General features: G+C 35.9%; 1 protein-coding gene across 3 annotated transcripts in view; it reads left to right on the forward strand.

The window, feature by feature from the left end:
* Positions 1-19,694, forward strand: part of B3GALT1 (beta-1,3-galactosyltransferase 1) — a 224,527-nt gene that overhangs the window by 141,020 nt on the left and 63,813 nt on the right. For all 3 annotated transcript variants that reach the window (XM_064451513.1, XM_064451512.1, XM_064451514.1), the window contains one exon: positions 17,322-17,426. The gene's annotated coding sequence lies outside the window, so the exon portion shown is untranslated. The remainder of the gene's footprint in view (positions 1-17,321; positions 17,427-19,694) is intronic.

Raw genomic sequence — 19,694 nt, forward strand, 5'->3', positions numbered from 1 at the left:
ATCGGTGTTTTTAACTCAACTTTAGTGTTAGCTCCCAAGACCTAGCAAGGTACCACAGCTAGGAGTAGCTACAGCAAGTTAGCTCTAGATTCTGCTGTCATCTGTTTTAGTATTCAGACCACATTTTTTAAGAAACTGTGAATGCTAATGAATCCTCTAACAAATTTCTGACATGCTTTGAAGAGGCACGTCACTGTTTCATTATTTAAGCAAGAAAAAGGTTTAGTGAGCACTGCATAAGGTCAGGAAATTTTTTCTGAAAGTACTTTAATGTGGTTACCCTTTAAACTAAAAGAAAAAAAAAACAAACCACATAAAAACCACCAGACTTCCAGGACAAATCTAGTTGTTTGGTCATGAGATGTCAGAATTTGTGTCTCCTTCCCAAATAAATTAACCACTATGTGTACCTGATGGCCTACTAGGTTATATTTCTTCAGGTGCATTTGCCATCATGTCATCAGGCAGCGGAGATAAAAACATACTGAAAACTAAATACATACTCTGGGATTCTTCTCTTAGTTCCATTTACGATTCTCTTTAGGAATCTAGGAGTTAGCTGTGAAAACTGACACTAATATTTTTGAAATAAATTCTAGAGGTGAATTGAACCTCCTTGAGGTGCATTTTTCTCTGTGTTGCCAGGATAACTTCATCAGGACAATCTAAATCTGTCAGTAGTCCTTCAAAAACCTTTTAGCAAGTCTGCAGTAACACTGCTGTAGAGACGTAGATAAGTGACACTGATTATAGAAAGAAAATTCTGCTGAGCTTACTTCTAATTGCTAGTAAAGAATACACAGAGAATGCATGTGCATGCTTCACTGGAAGAAAGAATAATTATATTTTATTTAAGAAGAATCTCAAAGACAATTTGGGATTTTAATCTTATAGGACAGAGTTATTTTTCCTTGAGTTCTCAAAATAAATAATTTTGCAACCAGTTTTATGTTTTCAATTATATCGTCAACATTAAAGCAAGCTTCCATGAACCTAACAAAATATAATAATATCTAACTAGCTGACACTGCTGCAGGTCTATAATTGCGTGTCACTTTGCAACACTACATTGTCTAAATTTCTTTTTCCCATTGGCAATCTACTGAATAATTCCATACACTGCTGATGAAGGATTACTTCTACACAAATATTTCTTATTGAAATATCATACAAGAAATAAAATTTCTTATTGACATGTAGACAACATTTGCTGAAAGACATTTAATAATAATTTAGAACCTTCTTACTGACAGCTGCTCAGCAGGACAAAATCTCTTCATTTGATTAGAGTCTTGAGGCAGTCTCGTGAATGTTTTTACCATGAAAGAGTCATTAGTGTTCTCCCTCTTTTTCACCTTCAGTTATGGGTATATCTATATGTGCAAGGAGGTTTCCTTTTAATTTTTTTAAATTAAAATTATTTATTAAAAGTATAGTTATATTCATATAAAAGCAGACTGAGGATGAATACAGAACAAAAAGGCAAAATTTTATAAAACTAAGGAGTTGCATAAAATTGAAAAATAGTAGAAATTTTGAATGATGGACTGAAAGACAATGTTAGTAAAATAGTTGCTTGAGTGTGCGGATTATTATAATTTTCTGATTTATTTTCTATACCACTATCTCCATTTAGCTGTAAAAAACCACAAATTTTAATTCTGCCATTTAAAGAATAAAGGAAAACTGTTCATTCTGTGTAACACTTGAGGTTTCTCCAGTCATTGCTTCCTACTGATATTTAATGTTTAGAACATCCTTTGTTCTTATTTAATGTACTCCCTTCCCCCAGTGACCTAGAGGTAAAAGAATCAGATGACAAAGACCATATGAGGTACAAATGAACAAAACAAATCAGCTGCTCAGATTCCCCAGAAGAACTGATTTTTTTTTATTTAAAAAGGTAACACTTATGCCTTTCCATCCATCCACTGTGCCCACCTATTAATAGCAAAATGTCAGGTTCTAGGAGTTACAGCCCAATTTACACACAGAGTACTGCAGCTACAATCTGCTTATAACCATAGTCTTGCCTCTCTGTGGTACTGCCATTCATAGTGAAGTAAGCGTAGGATGCAGCCTTATTCCTGACTCTTGTAGGACACTTTCAAAGATTAATTAGACGTACATTATGGTGACTTCTAAAAAACAAAACACACACAAAACTACTTTGCTCCTTTTTATCTCCTAGATCAGATTTATCTTCAGTTGGATCACAGCTGACCACATATCCATATGGTCCCAATGACAGCACATAAAAAATTCTATGTTCTGTTCCTGACACTCATTCTCTTGAAGCTTAATTTAGGTTAATATAATATCTTAAGTGTATGGTTTAATGTCCCTAAATGCACATGTCCTTAATCTTCTAATACACTGTTCAGCCGAAAAGAAACCCAAACAAAACAAAAAAAAAACCACCAAAAACCCCAAAACAAAAAAAGAAACCCACAAACCACCAAAAAACAAAGCCACAAACAGCATACTTCCTGTGAATTTATTCAATGCCTGATCTCCATCCTCTCCCGTTCTATACATAAAAGCTGAGCAAGATAGCTCAGTTTAGCTGCCATGAACACAGATTCCATCTAAGTGGATTTGCATAAGACAAAATATTCATCCTGACCTGAACTGACAGCATTTATAACTAACCACACAGTTAGACAGGATTTAGGATATTAATTAGGTGTCATATTGCAATGCTTAACTCATAATTCCACAATCAATGGACTTCATTGAAAAGCAGGCTTAAGAAGTTCCTCACTTTTCCTTTCTAGCACTGTAACCACTTATGAAATTCTGCCATAAACCATGCCATGAACTGATCTGCATTAAAAATCTCTCTCCAGAAAAGACTGTTTTTCCGAGTTAGTATGCCTATGCCATAATAGTATATAGTTCAACCAATACAATTGAAAGAGCTATCTTTCACCACATGAGGGCAGGACCACATGGTCAGGGGTGGTTGAAACAGCCTCCGCACCAAAGTGTCCTGACTTTCAGCCCCCAGGGCAGGCTTATCCACCTTCCCACCTTATAAAAGAAGCTCTTGGCTCCATATTTCCAAATTTTCAGAAGTGGGTTTCTCACACTGATTTTTTTCTTTTTTTTTTTCAAAACAGATGTATTTACAGTCTCCACCCTTTCCCCAGCAACCTCTGTAGGTAGTTATCTCTCAAACCAATTTCTAATATAATGACATTAAAGAAGATGCCCATTTGAAAATCTGGCCTTAAAAGAATGGCACAAAACCCCAGTCAATTTACTTAGAAATTCCCAGCTTCTACTATCAAACCACTGTTTCAGTAAAGATGCGTTGAAGATCTCGCCAGAGAAGATTTCTGAAATGTGTCGTTAGGTCAATCCAGTGTATCTCACTGTGGACCTAAAATACTGATATAATTTTAAAATAAATAACGGCATGGGCTGCATCATGTAGATCCCAAGCACGTCCGTTTTGCAAGTGACAGGAGTAAAAATGCCAACCAAGGTTTTAAGCTAAGCTTGAGAACAAAGATTGTGAGAGAGATTTACTTAAATAAGATGATTTCTTTTATGTGCATAAGAAGAAAAATGAAACAATTTAACATATGGCTTGCTAACTCCTACTTATCTGTGAAATATTAAGTATCAGCGTTCTTTTAATTTAAAAAGAAAATCTTGTCACTGCAGTGCACAGGAAAGATGATGCTCAGAGGATGAAAACCAGCTGTGTAAAGAATGACCTTGATGTTTATAAACCGTCTTTCTTTTGTTACAGAAATTGAAAGGAGACCCAGGTCTTATGCTGAAGAAAGTAGAATAGAGAATAGAATTTTTCTTCTTAGTTCTGCCACTGATTCCTGCATGATCCCAGGCAAATTGCTTCAGTCAAAACTTTCACTAGCAGTAGCTGTGCATTCTGATTACTCAGTCTGACACACCAAGGATTAGGTTTGCAGAATTTTTCAGAATTCATAGCTACAAGTGAAGTGAATTGACTTGCTGGTTTTAAAACAGCTCTGGACAAATATTAAAAACCATGTACTTGGAGAAATAAGTTAATGATCACTTCACATTAGACACCCAAACTGGTCTGTGCTTTGAGGATATATTACTGTGCCATCGTACCACATTGTAAAACTGAGATAATGGTAACCACTCATTTCACAAGAGTATTATAAAATGGAGACACTAATATTTGTGAACTCTGAGATACTGTAGTTTCAATGGAGCCCATCACTCTTACAAGGAAATCAATAGTGTCGTATTCAGAGAAAGACTTGAATGTTGCAGCAGGCAAATGAAGCACATTTTTAAATGACATATTGGAAAACTGCCCCTTAAATGAGTACTATCCATCTTGTGACCTGAATGAGGCAGGCAGGGAATGAGTTAGAAAAGAATAGTGTGCTCTCACATAATTAAAGGCTGTATCATAAAGCAAATCCACATTTCAGCCCAAATACTTTAAAAGTTTGGCTAAGCTCCTAGCAACTGAATGCAAACTCTTACAATGAGAAGTTCAGGGAAGCTTAAATATAGTCTTGTTTCCTGTGTCACATCTAACATACACTTATTAGGAAAGTCCTCATGAAACTAATGAAACACTTGGCAAACCAACACAAGAACAATTTGGAATAGCATTCCAATGATGGAAGATCAAATCTTTCAAAAGGCTTTGTTTTATGTTGTAAGAACTTTAAGACAGAAGTTCTCTTTGGAAGGAGTGAGCTTCTTATTTTTATGCAAGACAAATTAGGAATGTGACAAAATCTTATCTAGACAGGATCTGTTCATGAGCCTAGTTATAATCACTCAGATTATGATCTCAGAGTCAGTGCCATTTAATTAGTATTTAAGTACATGTACTGTAGCTACATTTAATTACAATCCCAGATTCCCATCTATTATCTGACAGATGATTACTACTATTTGGCATTCAAACAGCTTCCAAAAAATAGGAAGTGAAAAACCTAATATGAATAACAATCAGCAATACAGCATGCTGTTACACAAAACAAGCCTACAATAAATCCTAGATCACACACACACACACAAAAAAATGTCACCAAATCATTATCAAAGTATTAAAGCAAAAGAAAGCCCAAATCTTGGGTTTTCTTTCTCCAGTGGTGTTTTGTGTTTTCTCTTTGTTTAGATTCTGATCATACATTTCAGTCCTACAGATTACAAGCTTGTGTCATGGTGCCCATGAGATGCTCATATCACAGATAAATGTAAAGAATCAGATCCTTCAGATATATATTTCTAAGGATAAACCTGAGCACTGCATCCATACTGGTGCTGCACACTATATACTCCTATACACTATGCTGTGTGTTGTCAGGCCTTGTGTTACTGCCTCCATTTGTAAAGCTGAAGATTGCCATGGATTCAACTGGAATCAAAGACAGGGAAAGTGATGTTAGCAATTAAAAAGTAATATTGCAGTTGAGTTCTTACCTCCAACTCAACATACATATATTTTTCCAAATTTCAAAGATCTCTCTCCAGTTCCTCCAAACACTCTTTGTTTTGCCCACAGAGGGACCAGTGGAGCAGGGAAGAGGGGAGTATGAATAATGCATAGTAAAGCATGCTAAATTTCTTCTCATTTAAAATTGTGCTTTAAGCTAAGTTTCCTAAATACCTTTAAGATATAGTTTGTTAAATGAAATAATAACTTAAAACACATTGTAATGAAGATAACTAAAAAGAAAGGCCAACATTCCCAGCTGATATAATAGGTAATGCTCCTGCACCCCATAGGAATACCACAGAAATATCTTCAAAAGTAACATCCTTAGCTGTCCCACTGCCCCAAGAGACTCTCCACGTCTGCGCCACTACAGTGTTCAGTATGTATATTAAAATTTACCACCCAGCTGCTAGCAAGCAGAACGTATAGAAACTGAGTTGTTCTTTTCATTCTCTTAGTAGGAAAAGTAATTTTGGTCTCTCTCCTCTCTTCATGCTGATGATTTTCACAAAGTGTTTGTGGGATCTTTAAGAAATCTACCATTCTTTCAAATTCAGCTGAATTTACCAACGAAAAATTAAGGTTAAGTATTTTTTAAGCATGCAATTAAAAGCTAAAAAGGCATAGATGACATGATTGCATAAGACTAATTTCTTTGAAAGGGTAGGTAAAAATTCTGCTGTTGTGCATAATCATTAAGAAGGAATTTGAAGAAAAAACTATCAGATCCGTTCTGTAAGCAACAAAAGCAATTATGGTAGAGTGAGACAGAGGTACATGTTGCCTAATGGGAAGGAATAGTTTCATAGGGAAGGATGTTATATTTTCAAACTTATTAAAATGAATTATAAACAATCATAACACAGAAATAAACATTGTCAAGGGTCCTTCTGTTGACCAGCACTTCCTAGTTTTAAAAGCACCAGCTGCTAAATGTGCTGTAGTTTCAAAAGCCAAGTGTAAAAAGGTAAGTGACAAATTCATGAGTATGAAAGCCTTATACCAAAATTATATGTTCCAAACAGATTTCAGCTTCTTAATGAGACTAAGGTTACTGCTACATATATGGAACAGCGTGAAAAGGATTTATAGGGCCTGAAGGTGGGAAGATTGGACAAAGGTGGACGATTAGTTCAGCTCATGGGCTTGCACAGCCAAATGCTAACTTCTTCACATGAAACGCTAGTGCTAAAATCACACCACAGCTCAGTAATACAAAAATCCTGACTTAGCCTATGTACACAAAGGCCTTTTATTTTCATCTATCTAAATGACTCCTTTTGCTGACAGGATTACACTCCTGTGCATTAGAAGTGAATATGAGATTAGACTGAGCTGTTCTTTACTTAGGACATTTCCCTATTCAGGGCTTCTGACACAGAATTTTGTGTTTTAATTTAGTTATCCATTGACTACTTTGTTATTTTACAACCAGAAAATCAGTGAGCACCGCAGTTCAGTTAAAAACCCTGTGCCATTTTGTTGGTTCTTTTAACAGATCATAATGGCAACATATATCAGTAGTATTGCTCTAAGACACAATTTCATAGGATTTTGCCCAACATTCTGGAAAAGGAAATAAAAAAGGATGAATACACAAGAAGTGATCTAACACCCCTAAAGACTGGATTGTTGCCACTTACGGACATGCTGCTTTACCACACTGCTGGGGATTTGTGTGTTGACTTTTTTTCCATCCTCTCATATGATACCGTGTATTTTTAACGTTGACACGTTTACATTTTAAAACAACCCAGAGACCCGGCTTTACTTGTATATCTTGTTAAATGTGAATAAAAATCAAACTGAAATGCTTCAACTATTTCCGCTGACACCCAAGGTATCTATTACTTTCCCTGACTTCTCCATAACTCTTTACTTGGATTTATAAATCCTGTAGCTTGTTTGGTGTAACAGACTGTATTGTTACCATAATTTGTGATTCTATTAAAAATCTCACAATATTTTATGAGGTATTTGTCTTAGGTTTTCAGGTCCTTCAATCAAAAGTATTTACAAGGAAGTCTTAATCTCTTTTGGTTGTAAATTAAAACTGCACTTTTAGGTGTTACAGTCTTAAAGATTATTTTTTAAAGCCCCAAATACCTAAAATTATAAAAAAGCCTGCATGAATAAGCAACATTAACAGGGAGCGTCAGAGACTCACAGACCACTTTACAACAGTAACCTAAGTGTTAAGTCTAGCCTCATACTGAAATTGTCAAAGTCTCTGCTCACTTCTCATTTTGTATAATCAATGAAGGATCTAGTTAAGATGATCCTAAGTCAAGAACTGGAGAAATCATGGAATGCAAGAGCTTGAGAAATAGGAGTATTGCCAGTAAGAAAGGTAAGTGAGCAAAACCCAGCAGGGGGCTGTACTGCAAGTAGGAGTAAGAGCAGGAACTGGGGGCTACAGGGCACAGCTAATGAACAAGCCACAAGGCAAGGATGAGGTACAGTAACACGCAGCTTGAGTAAAAACAAAAGCAACTTGCTGACTGTCCTAAAGCAATTAATGTGATTCATTCCCATGCCAGCTATCAGTCAGGCTAAGAGACCAGTCTTCAGTCCTGGGAGACCTGTTACAGCCAGGTGGCTGGCTGTATTTGAGCCTTGAAAAAAGACAACACAAATGTCCAGTTGATTTTGATAAACATAGGACAATTTCCATGTACAAGTTTAACATGAACACTTAAAATATATTAGATACTGCCACAGACAGTATGTAATAAGTGGCCTGATTAGATCATTGAGAGCTTTGAGTTGTCAGTGATCTCAGCCCATTGTTGCTTTCTGGTTTTCAGTCGTGCTTTCATTTCAGAGACAGATTTTAAGGAGACCACAATTTTCTCCTTGTATGTAGATATATTGCTTTAAATAAGGAGTACTTTGTATGTATGAAAGCAAATGTACATGGCTGTAGACAGTTTATTTTATATGCCACAGTAGAAAAAGTTTCTGCAATGCCTGTGTGAACCCATCAGCACAGAGGCAGACGTAGTGAAGAGAGTAATGGTGTATTAAGCTTTATCTGCAGCTGAAAACTCTGTCAATTGCCAGAAAAGTGGAAAAGGGACATGGGAAAAACAGACAAGCAATAGATATAAAGAGACAGAAGTCTAATAGCAAGTATACCAGAAGAAAGGGAATGAAATACATTTGATACAGGTGAAAGATGTCGGCTTATTGCTTTTTATTTATAGACCTGCACAGATGCATAGAGTGCTTTGTCACACAAAAATTAAATTGATGCAGATAGCTCAAGGAGTAGAGATGCAAAATCAGAATTGGTACAAAAGAATATTAAAATGAACCAAATTATTGGGGAATAGAAACCACTTTATCCTCTGGTCATCGCAACAAATATGCAATGAAATATTCTGAAGAAATATTAAGCATCTTGCTAATGAGGCCTAGGGTGTCACTGTACAACGTAGGGTGCTCAGACAGCAATTAGTGATAAGCAGATAAGCCTTCAGTAAAAAAATAAAAAGGTGTAAGACTACAAAATACATAATAGCAAAAGCCACATCATGCACAGACATATCCAAAGAGACCTGATATCCCAAGCAGAAATTATTTCCTAAGTGGAGTTCCCCTCAAAGACCAACTTCTTCCACGAACTACAGAAAAGATGTGACACAAACAGAACTGCATGTGAAGTCCAGAAGAAGCACCAGTTAATTTCTGCTCCCAAAATACACCATAAAGGTATCAGGGTCCAGAAACATTGTTTCAGAACACATCTTTCATATTTGTACACACTTAATTGTTCTAGGTAATGCAAGACTTTTTTACTTACTTCATTAATACTTGAATTCTAGAAGGGAAGCGAATGGGGGAAGGATTCCAAGTTTCAAAAGCAACTGAAGTGACTGATTGAGACCTAGATCTAGAATAATGCTCAGCTAGCACCAGTTTCTCACACTCTGACCCAAAAATGCAAGTCCATTGTAATAGTTGTGATTACCCACCAGCAAGTGCCATTTGGGGTGCCACCACCTATGATCTCTGTAGAAAGGAAATAAATTCTGTGGCAGTTGAAGTAACGGAATGAATCTGTGAAGTTTTCTGTAAGGTTAATTGCAGCCCCGTTACTTGTTTACTTTGTTTTTCTGTAAAAGGAGCACAAGGGTTGTATGACAATAATGGATACATGTATTGTACTGTACATACAAATTCCCATTCATATGGGATAAATCACTGTAGCAATGCATTGAAGTTAACAAGCCTTCTCAGTTCATTACTGACAAAAATACTGCATTTCCACCTTTAATATGAAATGAATGAACTACTAGTTGTGTAAACATAATTTGAATTTCATTTCTGGTACCGCAGAAGCAGCAACAGTGATTTCTTTTCATACATTTGAGATGTATAAAGACTGGCAGCAAACACTAACACTTCAAAAATTCCCCAAAGTACTTTTAATTACTTTTTTAAATTTTTAAAAATGAAGACTTAAGAGCTTTCTTTTTTGTAAAACATAGCAGAGCTTATATTTATTTCCAGCACTGTGAAACAGTAATGGTTTACTACTTACTACTTGATAAGAGGATGAGTGTTATTTACAACTCTAAATGATTTTGAATTTTGAAAGTCTTTGATTCAATCTCACAAAGCAGCATAATGATGTTTTATAATGGATATATGAGAGAATAAGAACTTGCTAGAAAACAGACAAGTTGAGAATATTTCTAAAGGGAACGGTTCCAGCTGAGAGAAAGAATAAAATGCATTTTCCTAAGGGACAAGGAGTTATTTTTACCTGCCTTTCTTCTTATGTTTAAGTGCTTTCTTTTTTTCTTTTAATGGCAGAGAATTCATGTTTTGGTTGAACACAGAGCAAGCAGCAAGCTAAATTACATACTCAATACAAGTCTCATGCAATAATGATGAAATAACTGTAAAATGACTGTAACCAAAACGGACGCTTTAGGAAGTAAAGTCTCCTCTAAATTCAGTATGTGTAAGCAATATAGAGAAAATGGAAATGCATTAAAAAAAGATGAAATTGTAGACTAGACTGGCCAGAAGTTTTAATGAGACTGTAAAATATTATGATAAGCCTCTGTTTCAAATATACTCTGCCTTTGTCACTGCACTATAAAGCAGATAAAAACTTAGTGAGACGTCAGGGAGCATAATTACAAGTCAAGCTGGCATGGAATTATGGTGCTCAACAAACACAAGGATCCAGTTCGGAGCCCCTGGCCTGTGATGAGAAGTTCTACTGACTTCAGCACTAAGAAAAAAATAAATAATTGTGGGCTACAGGACTGGACCTTGGTCATTATTTAATCTAATCACAGCAGAGCTTCAGTTTAGTAAGGATAGCATGAACTTTGCAACAAACAGCTATTTAACAAAGAGGCCAAAAGTCTGCTGCTGTTGCTACTAACCAAAGAAAAAACCACTTAATCTCAGGCAGCACACAGATGTCCTACTTACAATGTATAGCAGTCATTACATAAGAAATGGATATAGTTGAAGTTATCATCCTTACTTTGTCATATACAGACAGGCACGCACAATACTCTCTATTAGATTAGTTTAGATTAGCTTCAGGTATTTCTTTTTCTCCTAACTCTGAGGCCATATTTTAATAGAGGCATTTCACAAAAGGTTTAAGGATTAGAACTGGGTAAATTCCATTCAGCTTTGCAAGGATAAAATTTGCATGATAGGGCAGCAATTCAAGATCTTCTAGGAATAAAATATGTCCTGAAACATCTGACATTTCCAAATGGAAATAGCACCAGAACAAATCAACCCTTGAGATTCAATTCTAGGTTTATAGAAACAGCTATAGAAAATAACAACAAAACATTTCATGCTAAAAAATGAAAGTTTGGGGCATAGCCAGTGGTTTCTAATTCTTCACCAAGAGTTCATCAGTGTTTAGCTTAAAGTATAGCAAGTATGATAGTAGTCATAACTGTTTTCTGTTTGCTTAAAGTATTAGTAGTGAAGCTTACTGAACTACTCTGACTTAATTAATGCATGGCAGAAGTCAAGCATTGGAATGACTGTTTTCCCATGCAAGGGCATACAATGACATATGATCCTACACCTTTCCTTTCAGATGCAGTCAAGGGAATAAGGTAGCACAAAGGTCTGTGAAAGATAGCTGGCATGAAACAAGTCATACATCAGACATCATCCTCTGCAGTGATAAATTCTTTAGTGAGCTGGATGTCTGGGGGGAAAAAAGAGGGCTGAGGAAAATGAATGTGTCTTAAACATGATCTTCATCATTCTAATGAGTTATTTAGTTACACATCCCTCTCCTATTGCTAAGTAAAAGGATATACCATGACAGCCATTCTGCAGAATATTCATTATTACAAAATCAGGTTCCTTACACAAGCTTGTCTGCTTAACACCACCTTATTTGTGCAAGTACACAGTATTTTATACTGGTACCTGTCTGAGGAAGTTTTATATATAACAATTTTTAAAGTATCCAAGGAAAAACATAATAATGTATTATACCGCTAATTAGCAAGAGTCAGAAGAAAGTATTATCAGAAATTCAGAACTGGATATTTTAAAAATTTTCTCACTCACAGGTGGTCCTATACTAACCATATACAGACAACAATGTGGTTTGATTCCTGTTTGTATCACTTTAAATTATTAATACTCAACTGTTAGAGCTAAAAATTCTAAAAAAAATCTCCAGGCTCCCCATCCTATTTCTTCTGCAATGTTCTAGAAATCATTTTGGATGCTGCCCCCACTTTCCCCTCTTCCCCAAAAAGCTTGACGTTGCATGCTTTACTGAAGGCTTCCTGATTAATCACAGCACGTGACTACCTAGTGAGAAATTAAAAAAAAAAACAACAAACCACCACAACAACAACAAAAGGCTTATTTACCAGTGTGGAAAGAACAGTTAAATTAATAAGGACAAATAAGGAACTTCTAATATACTGAAAGCATCAATTTTCTTTATAGAAGATGATATTCATGTTCATGTCTAAACATTTCACAGACCTCTATACACAGTTTGTTACACATGCAGTAACATAAACTCACTGCTAGAAGAACTAAAGCCACATATGTACTGGTCGGGAGGGACCATGGAAGAAACCAGCATCTGTTCGCAGGGCAGTTAGTGAGATGCTGCTCACTACCACAGTGCTCAGACCTAGCAGCAATAGATTTGCCATATTCTTACCACATAGATATATGGACCAAAATCCTCTGCATCTCATATGGCAATTAAAAACATACTCTTATATTTATTTTACCACAATTTACCACAATTTCTCCTGAAGATGTCTAGCTGGTTTTCTTTGGAAAGAAGCCTGCAAGTCAACAGGATATGTGAGGTGTGGCAAATAATAAAATCAGAGTCTGGGACAAAAGAAATCATACAGATTGGCAGATAGGTGTTATATTCAGAAAACCTTTCTCTTTCTTAGTCCCAATCCCTTTACACTTACACTTTCTCTGTTTTCTTGCTATGTGCTCTTCTGGTTTTTTGGTATCCTATTTCTTCAAGTTTTATTTCTAACAATCACTGTTGCCTCAAATATTTATGTTTATACCTTCATTTGCTCTTTTCTTCATCATACTCCTTGCTGTATTTTTCCTGTTTGTCCATGCTTATTTTTCATTGTATCATCCTGACTGCCTCGCCTCAACTTGGCCCAACATTTGCTCAAGCCCTTGCCAGCTGATCTAAACTGTCTTTAGTCATGGCTTCAAAATGTTAAAACCTGCCTCAAGCCTTTATACTTCCTTCTTCCACCTCAAAAGAAGTGGTTGCAATTTCAGTAACAACAATCAGTGTCAGGAGAAAAAGTGCTTGCTCAGGGCCTTTTTATTTTTTTAAAGATTTTGGAATAAGTAACTAAGAATAGTAGGTGAAAATCCCCAAAGATATAAGCAGAAATGGTGTTAACAATGACCAATTACACTGATCTTTAAGTTTCCTTTTTTAATCTGCTATTTAACAGTGAAACAACAAAGCAGAGGCCAAGGTTCTTACAAATCACTAATTCGAGTTTGAAATTAAGCAAAAACATATTCAGAACAATTCAGTAGCATCATTTTTGTGCAAGGACACAGACAAGGTGAAAAGAAAGTGTTATTTACCATTCAATTAATCTGTGGTGGAAAGAATAACAACTTTTTTTTTTTTTTTACTACAATACCTAGTATTCTGTAATTACTTTCTACCAGTAAAAGTTTTAGGGTTTTCTGACTACTGGCTAGCATGGTTCTTGTGGGGAAGATGGGTGTAACACACACAGTGCTCTCCCTGTAGCCAGTCACTCCTAGACTGAGGCACACAAAGCTGAGGTGGGGATTCTGAACTCCCAGGGCCCCAAAAATATTCCTGGTGTATTCTTTTGCCAATTATACAGGTTATACTAAAGTCTTCATAATCCACTCTCTCATTTGTAGTAATGTACATTGTTGAAGTGAAACCAGAGCGAAGTAACTCATTTGTAAGGTTTTTCATTTCTGAAATAATTATGCCTATAGCTTAAACTTAAGATTCTAATTTCATATACAGAATAGAATCTGCTGTTTGGTTAATCTTAGTAACTGAACTAACCATTAGACTGATTCATACATATTGCATATACACTGAGAACAAAATACACTTGTTTCAACTTGCAGCTTAAATGATGAAGCTCAAGTCATTTGCAAATGATTTGCTGACTGACAAAAATACAGAAAGAAACAATTCCTTTGTAAGAGTAATTTCCTATATGGGAACCTTGCTGGATACTCAGCTCTTGACAGATGCTCCAAAAGCAGCAAATATACTGAGCATTTATTACCATTTGTACCTGTATAGAAGACTGTGACCTTTCTCTTGACATGTATGCCTCACAGCTGTTTCACAGTCATCTTATATTACCTCAATAGACTAATATGTACGGACTCTCTCTCCAAGCAGAACAGTGGAACCAAAACCACAGGACTTACAGCTCAAGAAAGCATTTAAACTAGCATACCGTCATTTGTAGTGGTTAAAAACAAGACCAAGCACTTGAGTTTTGAACACTTCAGAGAGATTTCCTCTTTGCTGCAACTTAGATTAGCCTTAGCCCTTGGGTAACAGTCTTCAGTGTGTAATAGCTGAGGACTGCCAGGAGATTTTTAACAAAAAGCCCTTTTCTCTGCAGTGCATACACGTTCTTCCTCTCTCCACATCAGGGCAAGAAGCCCCAAATTTAGTGATCAGCAAGAGCCTTGTACAAGATTGCTCTCTTTTCTAAAAGCATTCCTCTAGGGAATCAAAGTGATCAAGCAGTTTGAGAAAGAGCAATCTCAGTCTGGGCTGAATACGAATCAAATATATAAATGAAGTTGCACATCACTTAGACTTACTGCTGATAAGTATTGACAGCAACAAGGCCTTTTCCCTTTCCTTGGACCATCCCCTCTTTGAGTCTAACCTATACAAATCAAAATAATTACACTGCTTTTCTGTACTAATATCAAGACGTTCCTAATACTATGTGCTGCCAGGTTTCAATGGGCTGAAGGGTTATCAGGGCAGACTTATTAGTGGCCATTACTTCTAATAAGTATTTAAGAGCGCCTACTTTGCGCGTTGCAAGCTTGTTTGTTTGCAAAAGAATTGTAGTAGTAAATAATAAATACCTGTCTGAGTTTAATTTCAAAACGCATTCTATGCTTTCAAAATGATTGTTATAATTTCTTTCTATCTTTAAACTGTGAAAACCTGAAAAATTTCCTCACTGTTTTGACCCTGGTTAAGATTTTAAACTCTCTCTTTCAGATAGATGGCTTAAGAAAGCTGTATAGTTTATCTCCTACCTGCTTAAAGGAAACATTATTTCATAGCTATTTTATTCTAAACTCATACTGGAAAAGGAGTGATTGGTTGGGGAGGGGAAGAAGCTCAATGACTTTGGAGATACGGAATTTGTAAGAAGTCCCAGTGGAAAATAAATAATGGCAATTTTAGTAATGTTTCTGCAACTCAAAAAATTGAATTTAAAAAACCACCAAACCTAGTATATTTGCATCTGCATAAATAGAGCCATTCTGAAACTGGATGCAGATCACTATTGCTTTCTAATTGAACGAAAACAAACAAGGACTTCTCTTCCACTTCAGTTATGAAACCAAGCCAAACCATCTTCCTTCCTATTTATCGCACCACATCGCTTCTGAACTATTTGTCTGATTTGTAGGCCACATCCCAATCTAACAGAGATATGTTTAAAGGTGGGAGAAGATGATCAGTTTTGAATGGGACTTGTAATCCAGCCTCTAGCACTCATGATAGCCAACACTGTGATGCTCACTATGAATCAGGTATATATAGGGAAGGAAATCTACAATCAGCTAACAAAGTTAAAAAAAATCAGGTTTTGCCACATTAATCTATGAAATTGCATTTAACAGATTGAGGGATAAAGTCTAACCAATCTTTTTTCATATGAAGACAAAGCCCAATATTTGAGTTATATTTTATTACAGAAGTAGTGAGCCTAACCCATAAAGTGAATATTTTGAAAAATTTAAGAAAATTGTGACTTTTAAATTCAAACTATTCATAGGAAAATTTAAAATGAACTGGAATAAAATCTGACAGAATACCAATTCCAAGATATTTGAGTCACAGACTTTTTCATACTTTTGCCTTTGTCGCACAAAAACAGTGGCTATTCATGCAGTGCCTCTATGCAAGAAAACTTCCTGGTATAAATTCAACAAGAATCAGAGCAGTTACATATTCTTACATATATTTCTTCATTTCTCAAACATTTTGAATACAAGGGTGATTTCTATTTGTATTCTACAATTCTGAAAGTCCATTAATTGCAAGATGTTCTAAAATAAATGTAAATTGGATGGGCAACATCCAATTTCTAATGGACAGGTGTTCATATAAGAATTCAACAGTATCAGCAACAAGCTGGCAGTTACTGGTGGGGTGAGGGGTGTTAAGAAATTACTTGGCTGACAGCTGAAATTCCTATTTAACCACAGGGATGATCAAATTAAGTCAAGGTCAAGTATATGACAGAGCAGCTGTGCCATGCAGCAGATAGGACTGCTGGCATATATATAGTAAATATGTTTTGATTTTCTAATCCACCATTCATGTCTTGCAACCCAAGGCTGCTGCAGGAGAAAGAGTGGCCTTCTGCACTCTCAGCCTTTACTCTGGGCTCTCCAGGTTCAGCTCCTTCCCAGGCTGCTTGAAGCCTTCATGGTGGAGCAGCCCGCTAGCACTCACTGCATCACTTCAGTAGCCCACTTCTGGTCTACAGGGAAAGCTTTACAGCTGTCCAGTATGGCAGACTAACAAATTAATCTTCCCCCTACTGAATAAGAGAGATGTTTAAACCTCCCTGACAGAACAAAATGACTGGACTGGGGTGACCTTCTTGCCCACAGAAAATTTTAGTCGCAGATGTAGCCCATCTAGAACTCTTATTAATCACTACAAATATATGCTTTCAACATAGAGTGGTTTTGGGGCCTGTAATGCTTTGGCTTCATAAGCTATGATCTTCCTCTTTCAGTAAATGAAAATAAATTGATTTATGGTAGTTAATGCACAGGTACTGAAAACAGTGGCTGTAATTTTTTGGTACCCATCTGTCCTCCTCTTACTCCATCTGTTTCCTTCACTCACTGCACTGGAATCCTGCTTCACAAAATGGAATCCAAACTCTTTCATGTAGCATAGCGTAAGTTACCTAGTTACCCAGCTGAAAGACATTTTCAAAACAAATCACTCTCCTTGTACTGTGTAGAAGGAAACAGACATTGATTTTGTTGTTAATATATGTCTGAACAATCCTTCTTTCAACAAAATATACAACTGTCAGTAAATTTCCTCTAATTTCAGATTGTGCACTTCAAAATAATACCATAAAGGCTCATCATTTTAATCAATTATTGATTACACCTTGGGGACTTTCCACCGATTCCACTTGATGCTGCTTTTAAAATGGTAAGTACCTACATAACTGTATGATATTATGAACTGGTTTAGATTTTTATAGCTACAAGATCATAAATGCACAATATTATATTATTTCATTGGATAGTATAGCCTTTATTAAACCGTGTTGACTGACTTTTTTTATTCTTTAACAGGTCTTTGGCCTGTTAATGATTAAGGATTTTGATTTGATGCTTTACACTAAATCTAAGCACTTAGCAGGAAAAGAACACCTAAGAAAGCCCTCCCTGCTTTACAATCCAAGATGGAAGATACAATATAAAAGCCGAAATTAATTTTTTGAGAAATTTTGTGTGGCATGAATACAAGAGCCACTAATAAAAACATGTTTTATGGGATACTATAAACAAAGGATACTTCCATTATTATCTCAAGTTTAAGGCAGTGTGGTAAGTGAGGTCATTCGAAGGTCAAGAAGGCGGCGGTTGCTCTTGCTCTATAAAAGGCTTCACACTTGACATATCAGTTTCTCAGTATTCATGCCTTAAGTACTTGGTTTTATGCATTTACCACTTCATTATTAGCATCATATTAAAAGGGAATAGTTGCATTTTATTTGTAGCTACAAAGGACTTTTGACAGACACTGAATTTATACAGAAAAGAATATACAAGAATACTAGCATACCGAATAGAGTTCACAGGAATGTGCACTGAAACACACAACTTTGTGACTAGGGTGACAGCAACTCTACTCATCACTTCTTTTTTTAATCCCACGTTATTTTACCAAAATTTCAGTAGCATAACTGCCTGTAAGAATTTTATTGAGTCAAAAGCAGTAAATCACCTAACCTCTTGAGACACAGAAGGAGTGTTTTTAATATAAGGGAATTTAAAAATACTTGAGAATGAGAACTTAAGTTGGAAATTAAATGTTTTTCCAAGGTGAAAAATGGAAACAAGTGCTGGTAATAGTACTTTGTAAAATAGAACTTTCATGTTAGAGATCCATTATAGTGATGTAGGTGACTAAAAATAATGATTGCAATTCTTTTAATCTTTATGTGTACATTTAAATGCATATAGCCCATTGCTCCTTTCCATGGCAAAGTCTGAAGTACTTACAAATGAAAGCAAAAACCAAATGACTGGTATTAATGATACAGAAAAAAACTGAAGTCTATATAGCTCCTGTGGTCTTTTAAAAAGCATTAATAAGAAAGTATTTGCATAAAGTTTAAGCAAGAAAACACTTATATGTGAGAAAACATGCATCTTTTTGACATCTGCAAGCTACTTCTCTTGATCTGCTCTATAAATAGAAACTAATTATGGAGAGACTAAAAACAACACAATGCCCTAGAAAATAACAGAGACTGTCTTTTTAAAATATACTTAAAATAGTGTGAGTAAATCTGTATCTAAATCTGTATCATACAGATACACAACCACTAAACACATTTGAATAATAAATCTTTTTCTGTCTAGTCTTCTTCCTTTTACAAGTAACAGTTAAACTTCCACTAGCTCCATTCAAAGCAGAATCAGCCTTGATGCATTCTTTCTCTGGTAATATTTTCTGACTTACAGAGTATCAATATTAACTGTGAATGTCAGAAGAGCTGTACACACTTTAGTGAAAAAAAGTACTCGGTCCTCTAAACAAATGCCTGAGCTCTGACTTTTAAGTGAAGAGAGAGATCAGCAAGTCAGCTGCTGTTCATATTTGTTTCTTACTCAAAATCAAAAACCAGAGGCTTGGGGAGTGCTTAGTAACATAATCCATTTCTTCCCAGGAATTTTATATAAGTTTTCTTTTAAAAAAAACTTTATTCTCCTGCTTTGGTTAAAAATATATCTTCAGAGACAAGTATGATTCAAGCCTAATTTCCAGACCCAAAAAGTGACACAACATAGGGATAAGCAGTGAGGTTGAAATTTCAAATTAATATGCTGAGTCAATCCGGTCAAGGTGGGTGTTAGGGCTTCTCAGTTTCAAAGAGCACCTCAGCTGCTGTCTTTGGACAGTAATGCTTCCCAGACGCACTGCAGAAGTGCATATCAAGCTGTTTCTTAGAGCAAATAGCAACCTGTTTATGTACCAGCAAAAGGAGGCTGGCAAAGGACAAAATAGAAGACACAACAGCCACTCAGAGCTGGAGACCACCATCAGAGGGACTGAAATGGAACCAAGTGGGGAAAGTTATCTTCCTTGGGAGCTGTGGGGAGGAGGTGGCTGGATGGAGCCACAGAGCTCAGCCAAGTTAAAAGTTGCATGCTGGATTTCACAAAATCAAAAATAACTATGGCCTTT

Source organism: Phalacrocorax carbo, chromosome 5, assembly GCF_963921805.1.
Source record: "Phalacrocorax carbo chromosome 5, bPhaCar2.1, whole genome shotgun sequence".
NCBI classification, from domain to species: Eukaryota; Metazoa; Chordata; class Aves; order Suliformes; family Phalacrocoracidae; genus Phalacrocorax; species Phalacrocorax carbo.